This window comes from Rana temporaria, chromosome 2 (genome assembly GCF_905171775.1).
Source record: "Rana temporaria chromosome 2, aRanTem1.1, whole genome shotgun sequence".
Classification (NCBI taxonomy): Eukaryota; Metazoa; Chordata; class Amphibia; order Anura; family Ranidae; genus Rana; species Rana temporaria.
The window spans coordinates 365,786,696-365,807,962 of record NC_053490.1 but is presented as its reverse complement, the minus strand read 5'-3'; positions in this window follow the sequence as shown (position 1 = coordinate 365,807,962).

Below are 21,267 nucleotides of genomic sequence, written 5' to 3'. Positions count from 1 at the left end.
TTAGCATGTCGATGATGGGGGAATTGAGGAACAAAAGAAGACAAAATATAAGCAGATGAAAAGTCAGCCTTGAGCATTTTCAAGTTATTGCTTGGCCTGGGTGGTTATAAACCCTCATAGGCAACCTCAGATGCCCAGATTAGGGGCTCACACCTTATGATTTATACCGGTATTCACTTGTTACTAAGCCAGATATTGGAGAATGACCAGAAACAGCTGTCTAACAGAGGAGTGTAAGACAGAACTATTCTATCATTAGGCTAAAACAGAAAGCGTGGCTGAATTTAGAACATAAACAACTAACTTAGTACTCGCTGAGAACCAAAGCACTATGATAGACAAATTGATAAATTAGCAATTTTATTTTAATTTACAGATGAGCTGAAAAATGGAAAACGTTATACTTACCTGATGGTAATTTTGCTTTCCTGATGCATAAGCACGATCCCATACACGTATGGGATAGGCTCTGCCCCCCACCCAATCACGACTGGTTATACTCTATTTAAATAAGTCGCCTACCCCCGGGCATTCTTGTAACTATACTCAAATGTGAAGCCCACAAGGGAGGGACCTGTGTGCTGTCATGCTTACAGTGCCTTGAAAAAGTATTCACATCCCTTTAAAAAATGTCCACATTTTACTATGTTACAGCCAAAAACTTAAATGTATTTTATCAGGATTTTATGTGATAGAACAAAACAAAGTGGCACATAATTGTGAAGTGGAAGGAAAATGATGAATGGTTTTAAATTGTTTTTGTTTTTACAAATAAATATCTGAAAAGTGTGGCGTGCATTTGTATTTAGCTACCTTTACTCTAATACCCCTAACTAAAATCTAGTGGAACCAATTGCCTTCAGAAGTCACCTAATTAGTAAATATAGTCCACCTGTGTGCAATGTAATCTCAGTATAAATACAGCTGTTCTGTGAAGCCCTCGAAGGTTTGTTAGAGAACCTTAGTAAACAAACAGCACCAAGAAGGCCAAGGAACACACCAGGCAGGTCAGAGATAAAGTTGTGGTTGAAGTATAAAGCAGGGTTAGATTATAAAAAAATATTCCAAGCTTTGAACATCTGTTCAATTCATCATCCGTAAATGGAAAGAGTTTGGCACAACTGCAAACCTACCAAGACATGGTCATCCACCTAAACTGACAGGCCAGGCAAGGAGAACTTTTATCAGAGAAGCAGCCAAAAGGCCCATGGTAACTCTGGAGGAGCTGCAGAGATCCACAACTCAGGTGGAGAATCTGTCCACAGGACAACTATTAGTTGTGCACTCCACAAATCTAGCCTTTATGGAAGAGTGGCAATAAGAAAGCCATTGTTGAAAGAAAGCTATAGGAAGTCCCATTTGCGAGAAGCCGTGTGGGGGACACAGCAAACATGTGGAAGAAGGTGCTCTGGTCAGATGAAACCAAAATGTAACTTTTTGGCCAAAAAGAAATTGCTATGTGTGACGGAAAACTAACAATGCACATAACCCTGAACACACCATGCCCACCGTGAAACACGGTGGTGGCAGCATCATGTTGTCGGGATGCGTTTCTTTAGCAGGGACAGGGAAGCTGATCAGAGTTGATGGGAAGATGGATGGAGCCAAATACAGGGCAATCTAAGAAGAAAACCTATTAGGCCTCGTACAGACGACCGGACAGTCCGCTGAGAACGGTCCGCCGGACCGTTTTCAGCGGACATGTCCGGCCGGAGATTTCTGTCTGATGGTTGTACACACCATCAGACAGAAATCCGCGTGTACACAATCCGCGGTGACGTGGCCGCGCCGTCGCCGCGACAATGACGCGGCGACGTGCGCGGCCCTGGAACTTCAAAGCTTCCACGCATGCGTCAAATCACTTCGACGCATGCGAGGGATGGTGGTCGATCGGACATGTATGGTGAGTCTGTACAGATGACCGAACATGTCCGACGGACAGGCTTCCAGCGACATATTTCTTAGCATGCTAAGAAACATTTGTCCGCTGCAAAACGGTCGGCTGGACAAATGTCTGCTGGAAACCTGTCCGGTCGGCCGTACACATGACCGAACATGTCTGCTGAAACTGGACCAGTTTCAGCAGACATGTTCAGTCGTGTGTATGAGGCCTTAGAGTCTGCAAAAGACTTGAGACTGGGGTGGAGATTCACTTTCCAGCAGGACAACAACCCTAAACATACAGCCAGAGCTACAATGGGATGGTTTATATCAAAGCATATTCGTGTGTTAGAATGGCCCAGTCAAAGTCCAGACCTAAATCCAATTGAAAATCTGTGGCAAGACTGAAAAGTGCTGTTCACAGATGTTCTCTATTCAATCTGACAGAGCTTGAGCTATTTTGCAAATAAGAACGGGAAACATTTTTACACTCTAGGGGCCAGATCCACAATGGAAATGGACAGCAGTTTTCAGTCTTGCCACAGATTTTCAATTGGATTTAGGTCTGGACTTTGACTGGGCCATTTTACACACGAATATGCTTTGATATAAACCATCCCATTGTAGCTCTGGCTGTATGTTTAGGGTCGTTGTCCTGCTGGAAAGTGAATCTCCACCCCAGTCTCAAGTCTTTTGCAGACTCTAACAGGTTTTCTTCTAAGATTGCCCTGTATTTGGCTCCATCCATCTTGGAACGACGGCCATACTTAACATGGTAAGTCTATCTATACACCGCAAAATAGCAGCTTTAACTATACGCCGGAAAAAGACGACTAGAGACGACGTAAGAGAATGCGACGGCCGCGCGTACGTTTGTGGATCGTCGGAAAAAGCTAATTTGCATACCCGACGCGGAAAACGACGCAAACTCCACCCAGCGGACGCCGAAGTATTGCATCTATGATCCGAAGGCGTACGAAGCCGTACGCCTGTCGGATCGAACCCAGATGCCGTCGTATCTTGGTTTGAGGATTCAAACTAAAGATACGACGCGGGAAATTTGAAAATACGCCAGCGTATCAGTAGATACGCCGGCGTACTCTCACTGTGGATCTGCCCCTAGATGTGCAAAGCTGGTAGAGACATCCCAAAAAGACTTGCAGCTGTAATTGCAGTGAAAGGCGGTTCTACAAAGTATTGACTTTTGGGGGCTGAATACAAATGCATGCCACACTTTTCTGATATTTATTTGAAAAAAAATATTGAAAACCAATTATAATTTTCCTTCCACTTCCACAATTATGTGCCACTTTGTGTTGGTCGATCACATAAAATCCCAATAAAATACATTTCCGTTTTTGTTTGTAACATGACAAAATGTGGAAAATGTCAAGGGGTGTGAATACTTTTTCAAGGCACTGTATGCATTAGGAAAGGAAAATTACTGTCAGGTAAGTATAACATTTTCAGTTTTCCTGACATAAGCATGACAGCATACACTTATATGCTGTAGCACGCCAAAAAAACACAAAGGGGCAGATCCACAAAAGGATTACGCCGGCGTATCTACTGATACGCCGGCGTAATTTAAAATTTCCCGCGTTGTATCTTTGTTTTGTATCCACAAAACAAGATACGACGGCATCTGGGATCGATCCGACAGGCGTACGTCTTAGTACGCCGTCGGATCTAAGCTGCAATTTTTCGGCGGCCGCTAGGTGGCGTTCCCGTCGAAATCCGCATTGAGTATGCAAATTAGCTAGTTATGGCGATCCACAAACGTACGTCGGCCCGGCGCATTTTTTTACGTCGTTTTCGTTCGGCTTTTTACGGCGTATAGTTAAAGCTGCTGTTCTGAGGCGTACTCAATGTTAAGTATGGCCGTCGTTTCCGCGTACAATTTTGAATTTTTTACGTCGTTTACGTAAGTCGTTCGCGAATAGGAATTTGCGTAGAATGACGTCACCGTCGTAAGCATTGGCTTCTTCTGGATACCCCCAGGGACGGCGCATGCGCAGTTAAAAAAAAACATTGTTTACGTCGGGTCTCGACGCATTTACATAAAACACGCCCCCATTACATCCATTTGAATTCCGCGCCCTTACACCGCAAGAGATACACTACGCCGCCGTAATTTACGGCGCAAATTCATTGAGGATTCGAAACAAAAAAAAGTAAGTTACAGCAGCGATACGCTATGCCCGGCGCAATAATGCGCCGTTGTACGTGGATCTACCCCAAAGTAGGGAATGCTGAAGTAATTTTTATTAAATATCCACTCCGATCAATACAGAACAACCAAACTCTACAGTCATTGAGGCTGCTGGATCTACTTTATAATTAGTCAAGAATGTGCTATATGTTGACCACTTTGCGACCCTGGAACTTATTTCTGGGGATACACCCCTGAACTCCCTGAACTCTGCCCACAACGCCGCCAGGCTTCTTGTCGAGTGCACTGTGTACGGTGAAACTTACTGAGCAGGTTCTCGGTTTTCCCGTCGGGATTCCCGGCAGACTTTATACCGCTGGGAATCCCGGTCGTGTGTACAGGGCTTGAGTGCTTTTGTTTGTAGGAATTCCAACACCTGTGCTTCCTGCAGTGCTAAAGGATCAAATTCTCTGGATTCAGCGAAGGCGGCAAACCTTTCACATACTTTTGAATAGGTTTTGTTAGTTGCTGCTCTTGCCTTGAGTAAGGTTTCAATGACTGAATCCTAACAACCTGCTTCTCCTAGTCTTTGTGTCTCAATCTCCAGGCTGCCAGATGGAGCTTGGTAGGGTTTGTGTGCCACAACTGACCTTGTTGGAGGAGGTTTGGTATCTCTGGCAGTAGGATTGGGGTTCCACTGCCAAGGCCTGTAGTAATGGGAAACAGTGAAAAAAATTCTTCTGCGCTCTGGTGTTTCGCCAAACCCGGGCAATGTAGAGTAGTCTCACGGCAAAGTCTAAAGTCTTGCAGCCCTCCTCAGAACAAAGGGTGTTCATATAGCTAGAGAAAGAAAGAAAAAAGGGAGGGCGCACCAACCTAGTGCATTACCACTTCAATTTTTATTAAAAATTGAGTAAAATCAATGATCCTGCTCACAAGGAAAGCTTAGGTAAGTGCTTTTCAGACAGCTAGACTAGACCTCATGGCACCTGCCAGTGGAACCTCAGACGTCTGGACGGCTGACACGTTTCTGGGGTGTACCCCATTCCTTAAAGCCTAAGTGGTCAAAGCCACGGACCACTTAGGCTTTAAGGAAGGGGGTATGCCTCAGAAACGTGTCAGCCGTCCAGACGTCTGAGGTTCCACTGGCAGGTGCCCTGTAGTAATGGGAACCATGGTCTGCCACACATGCATGATTGCTATTACTATCCCCAGATGTCTGCGTATTCTGTTCAGTAACCTGGGAATTGTTGCTATTGGTGGAAATATGTAAGCTAGAGTGCAGATCCATTCGGAGCTGAGTGCATCCACTGCTTCCACTTACTGGAACATCGCCCTTGCCAGGAATCGTTTGCACTTACTGTTGACTGGGGATGCCATTAAATCAAGGTCTGGCTGACCCCACTGATCACAAACCCATTGGAAAACTGACTGGTTTAATGCCCATTCATTGCTGTCCAATGTTTTGCCGCTCAGTGCATCTGCTAAATAATTATGTGGGGCTGGAATGTACATAGCTGATAAATTTATCAAATTCTGTTAAGCCCAGTTCATATTTGGTGACTGTTAAGACTTCCGCTGGGAGTGCTCGACATGGCGTTCCTCCTTGGCGACGTACATAGGCGACTACCGCCTTGTTGTCCATTTGAAGTGTTATTTTGGCTCCCTTTATTTGGTACTGGAATGCCTTCAACCCCAGGAAGGCTGATTTCAGTTTTATGACTTTTCTCCGTTTGCTTTCCCATCGGCCCTGGGCTAGATGCCCATTGCAGTGTTATCCCTAGCCTCCTGCTGATGCATTTGATGTGACCACTATTTGTATCCATGGATTGAGTTGGTCACAATTCAACAGATTGGCCAGCTTCCGCCACCAATCGAGGGAACGTTTCATTGTTGGTGATAATCTGATCCGTTGATGTGTGGATCGACTCCTCCATTGTTTCAGGAATTTCACCTGAAAAGTCCTCATTCGCCAATGGGCTGCTAGCCAGGGCCAGATTAAGAACATCACGGCCTGGTGCTTTTGGTGGGCCTTCTATAAATAATAAATAAATAAATATGCAAACTATTTTTTGTAATAACAAATTAAATTAAAGAGAGAGAGAGAGGGAGGATGAGAAAGAGAGAGAGAGAGAGAGAGAGAGAGAGAGAGAGAGAGAGAGAGAGAGAGAGAGAGAGAGAGAGAGAGAGAGAGAGAGAGAAAGGGGATGAAAGAGGGGTGAGGGGTAAGGGAGGGAGGATGAGAGAGAAAGGGGGGATGAGAGAGGATGCGCATGAGCATGTGTGGGAATGACATCAGCGCAGCCCGGCCTAGGCAAGTGACCAAAGGCACAGAGCCCAGAAGGAAGACCAGGTGAGGATGGAAACGCCCAGGGCCCGCTGTATTGATCATAGCGCGGCACTGGAGGGCTCAGTCTGACAATTTAAGTGTACCCTAATGTACTAATATGCTGTGCATACTTGTACATTCTGGCATAACCTACCTCAGGGCCAATGGGCCTACTTCACCATCGGAATCATGGCTGCTAGCTAGGGCCAGATTAAGAACATCACGGGCCTGGTGCTTTTGGTGGGCCTTCTATAAATGATAAATAAATAGATATGCAAAAAATATTTTTTGTAATAACAAATTAAATTAAAGAGAGAAAGGGAGGATGAGAAAGAGAGAGAGAGAGAGAGAGAGAGAGAGAGAGAGAGAGAGAGAGAGAGAGAGAGAGAGAGGGGATGAAAGAGGGGTGAGGGGTAAGGGAGGGAGGATGAGAGAGAAAGGGGGGATGAGAGAGGATGCGCATTAGCATGTGTGGGAATGACATCAACGAAGCCCGGCCAAGGCAAGTGACCAAAGGCACAAAGCCCAGAAGGAAGACCAGGTGAAGGTGGAAACGCCCAGGACCCGCTGTATTGATCATAGCGTGGCACTGGAGGGCTCAGTCTGACAATTTAAGTGTACCCTAATGTGCTAATATGCTGTGCATACTTGTACATTGTGGCATAACCTACCTCAGGGCCTCTAAAAAGTAGTAATGTTAGCGAAGTTTACTACCGCTTTATTATCACAGGATCCCAGGAGCCTCTCATGGAGCACCCTACTGACCCTGTGGCCCTTGGGCAGTGCCTAAGTGAATAGTTGCCAACATTTCAAAAATATTTTCAAGGGGCACTTTTTTTTTTAGTGCTGTATTTAGAGTAGCTGAGATCCCCTATGTTCCTTTATACATCACAGTAGTAATTACAAAAGGAAATGAGTACTAATAATGGAGCAGAACGAATATGAGGACTGAGAAGATTTCCTTTAGTTGAACTAACAAAAGTGTGCCTATTCTAGAGTTGGTACCATTGAGGATATTCAGTATAAATTTAAAGAACTGTTTTTGTGGGTAAGAGGCATAGGGGAGGAGTATGGATGGTATAATAGTGGGAAGTATGTGCAGGTGATGGAGAGGAATGTGGAGGGTCTAACAGTGGGCACTATGTACAGGAGAGGAGTTTGGAGGGTATGGCAGAAGGCACTATGTACAGGAGAGGAGTTTGAAGGGTATGACAGTCGGCAGCATGCACAGCAGAGGCGTGTGAAGGGTTTGACAGTGAGCAGTATGTACAGGAGAGGAGTGTAGAGGGTATCACAGTGGGCAGTATGTACAGGAAAGGAATGTGGATGGTATGGTAGTGGGCAGTATGTACAGGAGAGGAGTGTGAGCGCAGGAATGGGCCCTGCTGTGAAATATTATATCAAAATTTGTAATTACATGCACCTGTTGAACAGGGGCAGAAAAATTGGGCCTTTGGTGGTGTTGCCACAACACTGCAACCCCTCACAGATACTCTAGTTGGAGCGCAGGAATGAGCCCTGCTGCAAAGTATTCCAGCAAAAATTGTCTCACCATAACAGGATAGTCACTCAGCATCAGCATAGGCAGTCTTGGGATCTGACAATTAAAAAAACAAATATTCGGTTACGTCAGCCTTAGGTGCTTGGTAGCTGGTGGTGATCCAAGACTTATTCATTTTTATGAAGGTCAGTCGATCTACCGAGTCGGTGGACATGCGCACCCTGTGATCGGTTACAAAGCCTCCAGCAGCACTGAACGTGCGTTCCGAAAGAACGCTGGATGCAGGACAGGCCAGTAGCTCAATTGCTGCGTTGGCAGCTGCTTTGCCAGACAAAGTACCCTGAGCCTGGGTGAGAGAGGATGAGGAGGATAAGGACGGCTTGGTCATCCACTCTACCAAGTCTTTAGCATGTTGCGGCTCAACATGGCCAGCTGCCAAAAAAATTAGAAGGGTGTCACACGGCCACGTGCCGATGAGGATGCACCGTGTCCACGTCCAGCACTGTTGCCTCTAGAAACAGAGTCTGCTTGCCCTCTTTTATTGGCTCGTGACTGTCTGCCTCTCCTTGTTGACCTTCCAGACATACTAATGGCCTGCAGGGAGATGTAGCTGCACAAAGCTGGGATGTATATATATACTGATTATACTGCAGCTAGCAGAATCAACTGCCTGCCGGGATTATTATTAGTATGAGAACACCAGCAATTGTCTTCAGCTAGGTTTAGTTGCACACTGTGCAGAGGACACAGTACACTAACTGAAAATACTGCAGCTCCCTGCCTGTGGTATTAGTATGAGAACACTGGCAATTGTATTCAGGTAAGCTTTAGGTGCACACTGTGCAAAGGACACTAAATTAAAATACTACAGGTCCCTACCTGTATTTTTATGAGAACACCAACAATTGTATTCAGGTAAGCTTTAGGTGCACACTGTGCAAAGGACACTAAATGAAAATACTGCAGGTCCCTGCCTGTGTTTGTATGAGAACACCAGCAATTGTATTCATGTAAGCTTTAGGTGCACACTGTGCAAACGACTCTAAATGAAAATACTGCAACTCCCTGTCTGTGGTATTAGTATGATAACACCAGCAATTGTATTCAGGTAAGCCTTAGGTGCACACTGTGCAAAGAACACTAAATCAAAATACTGCAGGTCCCTGCCTGTATTTGTATGAGAACACCAGCAATTGTATTTAGGTAAGCTTTAGGTGCACAATGTGCAAACGACACTAAATCAATATACTGCAACTCCCTGTCTGTGGTATTAGTATGATAACACCAGCAATTGTATTCAGGTAAGCCTTAGGTGCACACTGTGCAAAGAACACTAAATCAAAATACTGCAGGTCCCTGCCTGTATTTGTATGAGAACACCAGCAATTGTATTTAGGTAAGCTTTAGGTGCACAATGTGCAAACGACACTAAATCAATATACTGCAACTCGCTGCCTGTTGTATTAGTATGAGAACACCAGCAATTGTATTCAGGTAAGCTTTATGTGCACACTGTGCAAAGGACACTAAATAAAAATACTGCAGGTCCCTGCCTGTATTTGTATGAGAACACCAGCAATTGTATTCAAGTAAGCTTTAGGTGCACACTGTGCAAAGGACACTAAATCAAAATACTGCAGGTCCCTGCCTATATTTGTATGAGAACACCAGCAATTGTATTCAGGTAAGCTTTAGGTGCACACTGTGCAAAGGACACTAAATCAAAATACTGCAGGTCCCTGCATGTATTTGCATGAGAACACCAGCAATTGTATTCAGGTAAGCTTTAGGTGCACACTGTGCAAAGGACACTAAATCAAAATACTGCAGGTCCCTGCTTGTATTTGTATGAGAACACCAGCAATTGTATTTAGGTAAGCTTTAGGTGCACACTGTGCAAACGACACTAAATCAAAATACTGCAACTCCCTGCCTGTTGTATTAGTATAAGAACACCAGCAAATGGTTATCAGGTAAGCTTTAGGTGCACACTGTGCAAAGGACACTAAATACAAATACTGCAGGTTCCTGCCTGTATTTGTATGAGAACACCAGCAATTGTATTCAAGTAAGCTTTAGGTGCACACTGTGCAAAGGACACTAAATCAAAATACTGCAGGTCCCTGCCTGTATTTGTATGAGAACACCAGCAATTGTTTTCAGGTAAGCTTTAGGTGCACACTGTGCAAAGGACACTAAATCAAAATACTACAGGTCCCTGCCTGTATTTGTATGAGAACACCAGCAATTGTATTTAGGTAAGCTTTAGGTGCACACTGTGCAAAGGACACTAAATCAAAATACTGCAGGTCCCTGCCTGTATTTGTATGAGAACACCAGCAATTGTATTTAGGTAAGCTTTAGGTGCACACTGTGCAAACGACACTAAATCAATATACTGCAACTCGCTGCCTGTTGTATTAGTATGAGAACACCAGCAATTGTATTCAGGTAAGCTTTAGGTGCACACTGTGCAAAGGACACTAAATAAAAATACTGCAGGTCCCTGCCTGTATTTATATGAGAACACCAACAATTGTATTCAAGTAAGTTTTAGGTGCACACTGTGCAAAGGACACTAAATCAAAATACTGCAGGTCCCTGCCTGTATTTGTATGAGAACACCAGCAATTGTATTCAGGTAAGCTTTAGGTGCACACTGTGCAAACAACACTAAATCAAAATACTGCAACTCCCTGCCTGTTGTATTAGTATGAGAACACCAGCAATTTTATTCAGGTAAGCGTTAGGTGCACACTGTGCAAACGACACTAAATCAAAATACTGCAGGTCCCTGCCTGTTGTATTAGTATGAGAACACCAGCAATTGTATTCAGGTAAGTTTTAGGTGCACACTGTGCAAACGACACTAAATCAAAATACTGCAGGTCCCAGCCTGTATTTGTATGAGTACACCAGCAATTGTATTCAGGTAAGCTTTAGGTGCACACTGTGCAAAGGACACAGTACACTAAGTGAAAATACTGCAGCTAGCACAATCACCTGCCTGCCTGTCAGTATATTATGAAGAGAATAGCAGGAACGGATCTAGCTAAACTGAATACAGTGTATAAATATATATACAACACCTGGGATGCATATATGTCCTCTACACACTGTAACTGAAGCTAACTGACTCCCCTGCCTGCTCTATCTAACTCAAAATAAATGACACTGGCCCGGATTCAGGTAGATTTGCCCCTTATTTACGGAGGCGCAGGGCAGCGTTTTTGCCCTGCGCCCCCGCAAATTTACTGCGCTACCCGCGATTCACGGAGCAGTAGCTCCGTAAATTGCTTGTGCGCTGTGTAAAGTTGCCCTGCGTAAGGGCGCCTAATGTAAATGATCCCGTAGGGGGCGGGAATCATTTAAATTAGGCGCGCTCCCGCGCCGAGCGTAGAGCGCATGCTCCGTCGGGAAACTTTCCCGACGTGCATTGCGGCAAATGACGTCGGAAGGACGTCATTTGCTTCAAAGTGAACGTGAATGGCGTCTAGCGCCATTCACGAATCACTTACGCAAATTACGTAAAATTCGAACGTCGCAACGCGGGAACGACGGGTATACTTTAGCATTGGCTGCCCCTGCTATTAGAAGGGGCAGCCTTGCGCTAAACACGCCGTACGGAAACAACGTAAATTGCGTACGCAGGGCTCGCGCAACATTGTGAATCGGTGTTAGTATGCAATTTGCATACTATACGCTGACCACAATGGGAACGCCCCCTAGCGGTCATCGCAAGAATGCAGCCTAGATATGCGTGGCATAAGAGCCTTATGCTACGCAGATTTTAGGCTGCAGTCGGCGTTACGATGTTCCTGAATCAGGAGCATTCGTAACGCCGGGGCAAGTAAGCAATTGCGCTGTGTAACCTATGGTTACACAGGAGCAATTGCTACTTGAATCTGGGCCACTGTCTCTCTCTCTCTGTTTGTCCTTAACCACTGCCGCAACACACTATACAAGGCCACCACGCAGGCGGCCTTATATAGTGTGGGGCGTGTACTAAACCCCCTGAGACATAATTGGCCAAAGCCAATGGCTCTCCGTTTTTTCCGCGCTGTGATTGGCCAAAGCATGCGTGTTGTCAGAACATTTGGGGTTAAAAGAATACATATAAAGTCGCACATTGTATATTTTTCATAGTGTTATTATTATTATTACTATTTGTTTGTGAAGCGCGCATATACCACCGGTCGGTGGTGCCAAAGCGCTTTGTGACAAAATAGCCCGGATGTTCTGGCGAGGGGAGCATAAATAAAAGAGGAGGGAGAAAAAGACAAGAAATCAGCGAGTAGATGAACGAAGAAAAATTGGCCTAAGATTAAAATGCTTGGCAGAATAGCCAGGTCTTCAGCTTCTTCCTGAACGTATATAGGCTTGGGGAGATGCGAATGTTAAGCGGGATTTGGTTCCAGAGAGTCGCCCCCGCGGAGCCAATCCGTTTTCCTTCTATAGAAATTAGCCTGTCAGTATTGCCAATGAGTAGAGCTTTGTCGGCTGAGCGAAGACAGCGTCTAGGTATATAGTGTGGAGTCAGATCCGATAGGAACTGTGGGCCCAGCTGGTGGTAGCCCCTGTAGATCAGGCAGAGGATTTTAAAATCGGCACGTTTTGTAACAGGGAGCCAGTGAAGTTCTTAGAGCACAGAGCTGATATGATCTTGCTTTTGGAGATTATAGATAAGCCTGGCTGCTTGATTCTGCACCAACTGCAGTTTCTTAGACCATTTCATTGGAATGCCTAGTAGGACTCCATTTGAAAAGTCAAGGCGAGAGATAATTAGTGCCTGGACTAAGTCTTTCCTCTGGTCTTGGGTCAGGAGATGTTTTGCCTTGCGGATAAGTCATAGAAAATGGAAGGCTCTCGCAACCGATTGTCTAACCTGGGGAATCATACTTAGTTTTTCGGCAAGGATAACCCCCAGGACCGTCACCTTATCTTTCGGATTTGGTGTCAAGCCCAACTCAGTGGGCCAATTTTGAAGAAAGTCGGTCTTGCCTTTTCCAACTATCATGACCTCTGTTTTGTTACCATTGAGGCACAGTTTGTTGATTGCCATCCAGTGGTAAATGTCGCGCAGACAATTGGCCAATCTTAAGGGCATGTCAGGGTAAGTTAGATCATCAGCTACCAACTGGACGTTGTCCGTGTACAAATGGAACCAGAGACCATGTTTGGCAATAATGTCAGGTAAAGGCCTAAGATAAACGTTGAAGAGAATCGGGGACAGGGCGGATCCCTGAAGGACCCCATTCTCCACTGAGGTAATCGGGGATAGAAAAGAGCCCATCTTAACTTGGTGGGTGCGAGCTGTTAAAAAATCATGGAACCAAGCAAGGGCAGTATCTCCCAGACGGAAAGAGGACTCGAGTCTGGATAGCAGGATGGAGTGATCCACGGTGTCAAATGCTGCAGACAGGTTCGAGCAGCACCAGGGCTGCCGACCCGCCCGCATCCACCACGTTAAGGAGCTTCTGATTGGCAGGCGTCCTGGTTGCCTGGGTAACCCTCTTCACATGCACAGCGCTGCCACCAAGGGAGATGCAGCAGCAGCTGGGGGAGACCAGGAGAAAGCTGGGGTGAAATAGCAGCAGATGTCAGCAGGAAACAGAAATCTTTTAAAACAGGAGTCCAGCACAGCAGGTAAAAAGTCACTGTTTGTCAGGAGGGCGTCAGTGCCATTTTATGGGCGGGAGCCGAGTCCTGGTTGCCTGGGTAACCCTCTTCACATGCACAGCGCTGCCACCAAGGGAGACGCAGCGGCAGCTGGGGGAGACCAGGAGAAAGCTGGGGTGAAATAGCAGCAGATGTCAGCAGGAAACAGAAATCTTTTAAAACAGGAGTACAGCACAGCAGGTAAAAAGTCACTGTTTGTCAGGAGGGCGTCGGCGCCATTTTATGGGCGGGAGTCGAGTCCTGATTGGCAGGCGTCCTGGTTGCCTGGGTAACCCTCTTCACATGCACAGCGCTGCCACCAAGGGAGACGCAGCGGCAGCTGGGGGGAGACCAGGAGAAAGCTGGGGTGAAATAGCAGCAGGTACTGTGAAGGTATAATACCTTCACACTATATCTATGTACTAATTATATATCCATATATAAACCCGTTTAATACATAGACATTACTAGAGTCCCAAGCATAAGATCCTATAATAGCTTAAAAGTATTAGAGACTGCTTAGGTTAAATTCCGGTGTCAGTTCAAAGGAACTTCCCAGACCATTTGTGTTGACCATAAACCTTATCTCAATCATAAATTAGAAGTTGCCGAAGTGTCTGGGTTGGTTGTCATTTCTTTGACATTGTTTAGCAAGTAATGGTGTTATACCAAGCCAGATTCTTTGTCGAAGTCAAAGGGGGTCATAAATTATTACTGATCCTGGACGACCCTAAGATTAGGAATTATTCCTTACACACCACTGCCCAGGGATGGACTGTCCATTGGGACTACAGGGAGTTTCCCAGTGGGCCGACGGCTCAGTGGGCCGGCTTCAGTGACAGCGGACTGCCGCCCCCCTCTGCTCCTCTGTCTCTCCCTTCCCACAGCGCTCACCTGGAGGGACCAGAGGAGCAGGGGGAGGACCAGAGGAGCAGGGGGGACGACAGAGGAGAATGGGGAGGGGACAGACAGCTGACTCAACAGCTATGGCCTGGGAGTTTCTCACTTCTGCCTAATAATGTCCCATAAGGGGGGCACGGAACTGATTCTTTGCCCCGGGTTAAATGTCTAGCTTCCCCACTGGTACTGCCTATAAGAGGACCAGTACCAGCCATTCTACTCTAATAAAAGTAAAACGGCTAGTGAAGTGGGAGTGGGGGGGCTTGGGTGCCTGGGGGGTATGTGAGAGTTGCCCAGCTGCCATGGGAGAGACCCGTCAAAGTGGGCCAGTCTGGATGAAGTCCAGGGCCAAATTTCTGTCCCAGTCCAGCCCTGCCACTGCCCCTACAGGTTAATATTAGCATTGTTCAAGATAGCCATATCCTTGGTTGCTAATAGCATCCGACCTAACATAGCATCATATGACATTGTCAGTGACGTAGTAAAGTGAGATACACACCCACTTCTGGGGGGTGTTAAAAAGGTGTTGCAGAGAGCACAGAAGAGATCTCTAGATCTTGATCCGATCTCTCTTGGAGGGATCTTTGGAGGAGGAATCTTTGGGAGCTCTCTGAGGAAGCTGACTCTGAGAATATGTCTGGAGAACTCTCTCTCTGAGAGGATCTCTGAAGGAAGCTGGAAGGGAGAGATTAAACGCAAAGATGTAGGGGGTTCAAATAAGTCCTTCATTAGGACTTTCCCTTCTCAAACAGAGAGAACTCTTAAAGCGGAGTTCCGGCCACAATTTCACTTTTTAAATATAAATACTCCTGTAATACACAAGCTTAATGTATTCTAGTAAAGTTAGTCTGTAAACTAAGGTCCGTTTTGTTAGGTTGTTACAGCATTTAGACACTTTATAAAATAGAAATTGACTGGGGCCATCTTAAGTGTGGGCATCATGAAGCCAGACTGTATGACTTCCTGGATTTCAGCCTTGCACATGCTCAGTGCTGCACAAGCAGTGTCATATCAGGTTTCAGCACCTGTGCTGTCCAAGTCACATGATTCTTTGAGACTGGGGAGTGCACAGTTTACTGGAAAGTTACACCCACTACATTCCCAGGAGTCTGTGCGGTGTAGGTTAGGAAGCATTAAGCACCTAGGTGCAGGAAGTGGGAAGATTAACTATTCTGCCTAGCAACAACACTTTGAAGGCATCTAAAAAACAAAAATTTTTCGTAAAGGACTAATGACATTTTTTTAAAACTACTGATGCAATGTTATATTTATGGGTGGAACTCCACTTTAAATACTGGTAAAGAATAATTTTGTTTACTTACCTTTTGGCAATGGAGGTTTTTACATACACATAACTAAAACCATTTAAAGCGGGGGTTCTCCCTAAAATATATATATATTTTTTTTTCTAGCATGTCATTCAGCATAGTAGCGTGAGCTACAGTATGCCATTATATTTTTTTTTAGCGCCGTACTCACTGTTTAATCACGTAGTAAAGTTTCAGGGGAATGGGCATTCCTATGCAGAGGGCTCGTGATTGACGGCCGGCTATGGCGCGTCACGCTTCACGGAAATAGCCGAAATAGGTGTTTGCTCTTCACGGCGCCTGCGCAGTCAGCTCCGATGTCTGTGCGCAGGTGCCGTATAGCGCCGTGAAGAGCCGAGACCTACTCCGGCTATTTTCGTGAAGCATGACGCGCCATAGCCGGCCGTCAATCACGAGCCCTCTGCATAGGAACGCCCATTCCCCGCGGGGAGTCTGAAACTTTACTACGCGATTAAACAGTGAGTACTGCGGCAAAAAAAAATATAAAGGCATACTGTAGCTCGCGCTACTATGCTGAATGACATGCTAGAAAGTTGTTTTTTAGGGTGAAACACCGCTTTAAATATACTTGGCAAAGATAATTTGGGAGTTGGTTATTTTTAACTGCAGTATGAAATAATTATATTCCAAATATTAGGAGACATACACACATTGGCCTGGATTCACATACATCGGCGCATATTTATGCCGGCGTAGCGTATCTAATATACGCTACGCCGTATCTTAAAGATACGCTGGGTTTCCTCAGGTGGAAGTGGGCTTGAGCCATGCTAATCAGGCGTGACCCCATGCAAATGATGGGCCAAGCGTCATAGAAGTACTTAAAACGAACGGCACATGCGCCGTCCCGTTGAGCGCATCCCAGTGCGCATGCTCAGAATCACGTCGGAACTACTCCCTAAGATACGACGGATCACTGCCTACGACGTGAACGTAACCTACGCCCAGCCCTATTCACGTACTACGTAAACAACGTAAAATGCAACGGCTGTGTTCCCTGGTCCATACCTTAGCATGAGTTGCGCCTCATATATGGGGAATAACTTTACGACGGACGTACGACTTACGCAAACTGCGTATATTATGTGCCGGGCGCAAGTACGTTTGTGAATTGGCGTGTCTCCCTCATTTGCATATGTCCATAGAAACTCAATGGGAGCGGGAAATGCGTCCAGCGTAAATATGCGCCCAGGATACGACGGCGTAGGCAAGTTACGTCGGTCGTAGGAAGCCTAGTTTTAGGCATATCTCAGATTGTGGGCACGGCGCACAGATACGACGGCGCATATTTACACTTATGCGGCGTATCTTGAGATACGTCGGCGTAAGTGCTTTGTGAAGCCGGGCCATTATGTTTGTCTTTAAAAAGCTAAGTGCCAACAATTGTACATTTATATGGATACACCTTAATAAAATGGGAGTGGTTGGTGATATTAACTTTCTGTTTGTGGCACATTAGTATATGTGAGGGGGGAAACTTTTCAAGATGGGTAGTGACCATGGCGGCCATTTTGAAGTCAGCCATTTTGAATCCAACTTCTGTTTTTTCAATAGGAAGACACATCAAACGTATTGGGAATTTCACAAGAAAAACAATGGTGTGCTTGGTTTTAACGTAACTTTATTCTTTCATGAGTTATTTACAAGTTTCTGACCACTTATAAAATGTGTTCAATGTGCTCTCCAGTGACATGCGGTGAGTGCTACGCTGTGGGGTCTTGCTGAATGAAGCTAGGACAGCCACTGATGTTTCTTCATGACCCCTTTCACACTGGATATGCCTATAGCAGAGTGGTAAAATTGCGGTAAAATCGCAGTAAAATAGCGGTGTTTTAGCTATAGGCGTATCCAGGGGCTGTTGCCCCATGAGATGGAGAAGCCGAACGCTTAAAGGAAGGACACCTACTTCTTCTTTTTACTGGAAGAAGGGTACTCTTTTCACCCGAGATCTTCTGAATGTATTCATCTAAGTCATCCCCAAAAAGTTGTTTCCCATGAAAAGGGAACCCAGTCAACAGCCTTTTACAAGGTAATTCTGCTAACCAATGCTTAAGCCAGAGAACCCTCCGCATGTGAACTAACATGAGGGCAAGCCGTCTGATGGATAGAGTCCTTAATAGCGTCTACCGCAAAACAAAGAGCCTTAGGCAAATCTGCTAGGTCCAGGACCACTTTGACTTGAACGACCTGCTTTACCTTGTCTCTAAGGGATTGAAAGATGCCAATTGCTGTGACCGCAGGCTGGGCTACAGCACCAGCCATAGAAAATGAGGCTTTAAGCAATGACTCCAGCCTTTTATCCGCTGGATCTTTAAACACCTGAACATTGTCTTTCGGACAAGGAAGACTTTTATTCAGGAAAGAGATGGCAGCATCTACTGCCAGAGCCTTCCATTTCTTGGAGAACTTCTCCTCCATAGGATAAAGTGGATAAAACCTCTTAGAAGCAATGAAATATCTGGATGATCCCAGTCAGCATAAATGAGCTGTTCCAGCAATGGATGCATAGGAAAAGCATGTGACCCCTGTGGAGGCTTCAGAGAACCCAAAGAAGAAAAGGATGCTTCAGCCATCTCAGCAAGGGGTAGCTTATATCCAAAATGCACCATCTTGGTGAGGGATTGGACTAATAGTCTTTAAGACTGTGAAGCCTTACCCTCAAAGGTTATCAGGGCCGTCTTTAATATGGTTTGGGCCCAGGGCAAACATTTTTTTGGGCCCCCCTCCAGCTTATTTTGGGCCTGGCTGGTTCACATGTATGTTTTGGCGGTCCTCATTTGTGCAGGTACAGCAGCCCATTGATTTGAATGGGCTGCCATGCCTTTGTTTCCTGCAGAAAAAAGGTGCATTCAGCATTTTAAAAATACGGTTGCCTTGAAATCCATTCTGCTTTTGCACCATGCTACTTACCTGTAGTTCTTGCACCATGCTACTTACCTGCAGTTCTTGCACACACAAACGCACTGTGTTTTTAAAAGCGTGACCTAAACGTCTAAAAATGCAGCAAGTTTGACAGTGCGGGAACTGCAGATAAGTCACAGCAGACAGCAGAATGGACAGACAGTGCTGCATTTCAGTGCTTGATGGGCATAGGGGTGCCGTGTGCGCAGCCTATTACATGAGGCATGCGATTTTCTTTGCAGGAAACGCAGGCATGGCGGCCCATTCAAATGAATGGGCTGCTGTGCCTGCGCAAATGTGGGCCGCCAAAACACATACATGTGAACCAGCCAGGCAGGGGTCAAGTCCTGGGGAAAAAAGTGTGGGAACTCCCACCCAAGATCTACTCCCCCCACCAAAAAAAAAATGATACGCACATATGCATAATTACTAAACCGCATTTTTTTTTTTTTCCGATCCACTGTACCTTGGTAATCCTTTGTTACTGCCCGCTTCCTGTATATGGATTCATCGGGTAGTGTGCGGGTATTCCGTCACTTCCTCGATGCCGCAATGTCTCCTGGGAGCTTTTGTCATTGTTCCCAGGAGACATTGCGGAGGTCTGCCGCGAGTTATCGTGGGATTTAGAAAGAACTTTAAGCAAGTTCTTTCTAAATCCCGCGATAACTACCTGATGAATCCATATACAGGAAGCAGCCAGTAATATAACGGATTACTAAGGTTCGCCTGCCCCTGACAGTGACTCGAGCTGGGCATCACCGCTTAGTGAAGGATTGGCTCAGGCGGCTCAGCTGCTCTAGTCCTGCAAAGGGAACTGCGTTCCTGCTGTGAAAAAAGTGCAGGGACTCCGTTCCCACGCGTTCCCGCAGGACTTGAGCCCTGCAGCCAGGCCCAAAATAAGCCCATCAATCAGTTAAATACAGACAGTAATGTCATGTACTCTGAGGCTTTACTCAGCCTGGACTGCAAGTCTGGTCTGTGATTTAAAGAGTTCCTCTATTTTACACATGGCATGGCATGGGGTCCCATGGTGCTAAAGCAGAATGGACAGACGGTGCTGTGACCCCCATGCCATGCCATGTGTAAAATAGAGGAACTTTTTAAAACACTGACCAGACCTGCAGTGAATCATCAAATATTATAAAGACTTTGGGCACAGTCTACAGAAAACTTCAATTTACAATATAGATTAGCAAACAGTGACATACCTTGAGGAGCAGGACATGAAGAAGTCAGCCTCGGGAAGAGCAAACTGGGGATGTTATAAAATCACATTCTAATTCACTTTTATATGCAAGCAGCACCCAGTGGCAGGAAGGGAGAAGTGCACGTCTAAAGGGAAGCCAGGGGTGCTGTACATTTTAAAACACTGGGAAGGGAAGCAGTACTGTCACTGGCTGCGTGCCGCTGATGATTTTCAGCCTGGTTTGTGGGCAGCACAGGGGCTTAACGGGAGGCAGGGCCACCATCAGGAATTATGGGGCCACTTACACAGCTTCAGGCATGGGCCCCCTGGAGCAGAGAACCGGGATGGGGGGTGCTGCCGCCTGAAATTGAGAAGCAGGGGGGGGGGCTGCCGCAAATTTAGAAGCGGGGGGCCCTTTACAAAAAAAGAAAGAAATAAAGAAAAATATATATAAAAAAGGGGTGTAGCCATCCGGGGCCCTGGGGACCTCTGGGCCCTTTAATAAAAAGAAAAAAAGAAATTAAAAAAATATATAAAAAATATATTTTAAAAAGGGGGTTGCCATCTGGGGACCTCTGGGCCCTTTAATATTTTTTTTTTAATAAAAATAAATTACAAAAAAAAGGGGGTTGCCATCCAGGACCTCTGGGCCCTTTAATTAAAAATATATATAAAGAAACATTTATAAAAAAAAGGGGGGGTTGCCATCCAGGGCCCTGGGGACCTCTGGGCCCTTAAATAAAAAATAAATAAAAAAAATATATAAACAAAAAAAATAAAATAAACATTTATAAAAAAGATAAAGGGTGTTTGCCACATGGGGACCTCTGAGCCCTTTAATAAAAAAAAAATTATATATATATATATATAAAAAGAAAAAAAAAGAAATAAAATATATAAAAAAAAATGTTTTTTATAAAAAAAAAAGGGGGGTTGCCATCCGGGGCCCTGGGGACCTCTGGGTCCTATAATAATAATAATAATAATAATAATAATAATAATAATAATAATAATAATAATAAACATTTTTATATATATATAAATATATAAATAAAAAGATTTTTTTTTTATAAAAAAAGGGGGGTTGTCATCCGGGGGCCCTGGGGAACTATGGGCCCCTGGGGACCCCCAGACCTCTAAAAAAAATTGTCCCTTTAATAAAAAATAAAATAAAAATATATTAAAAAATTGTCCCTTTAATAAAAATATATAATTTTTTTTTATTATTTAAAAAAAAATAAAAAAAATGGGGGGTTGCCATCTGGGGCCCTGGGGTCCTCCAGGGCCCCAGAGGCCTCAAAGGGGGTTGCTTTGGGCCCCCAACAGTGACAGGGCCCAGGGCACCTGCCCCATTTGCCCTGCGGTAAAGACGGCCCTGAAGGTTATGTTCGAACCTCCTATCCACTCCTGATCTGCAGATAACGGATCCAG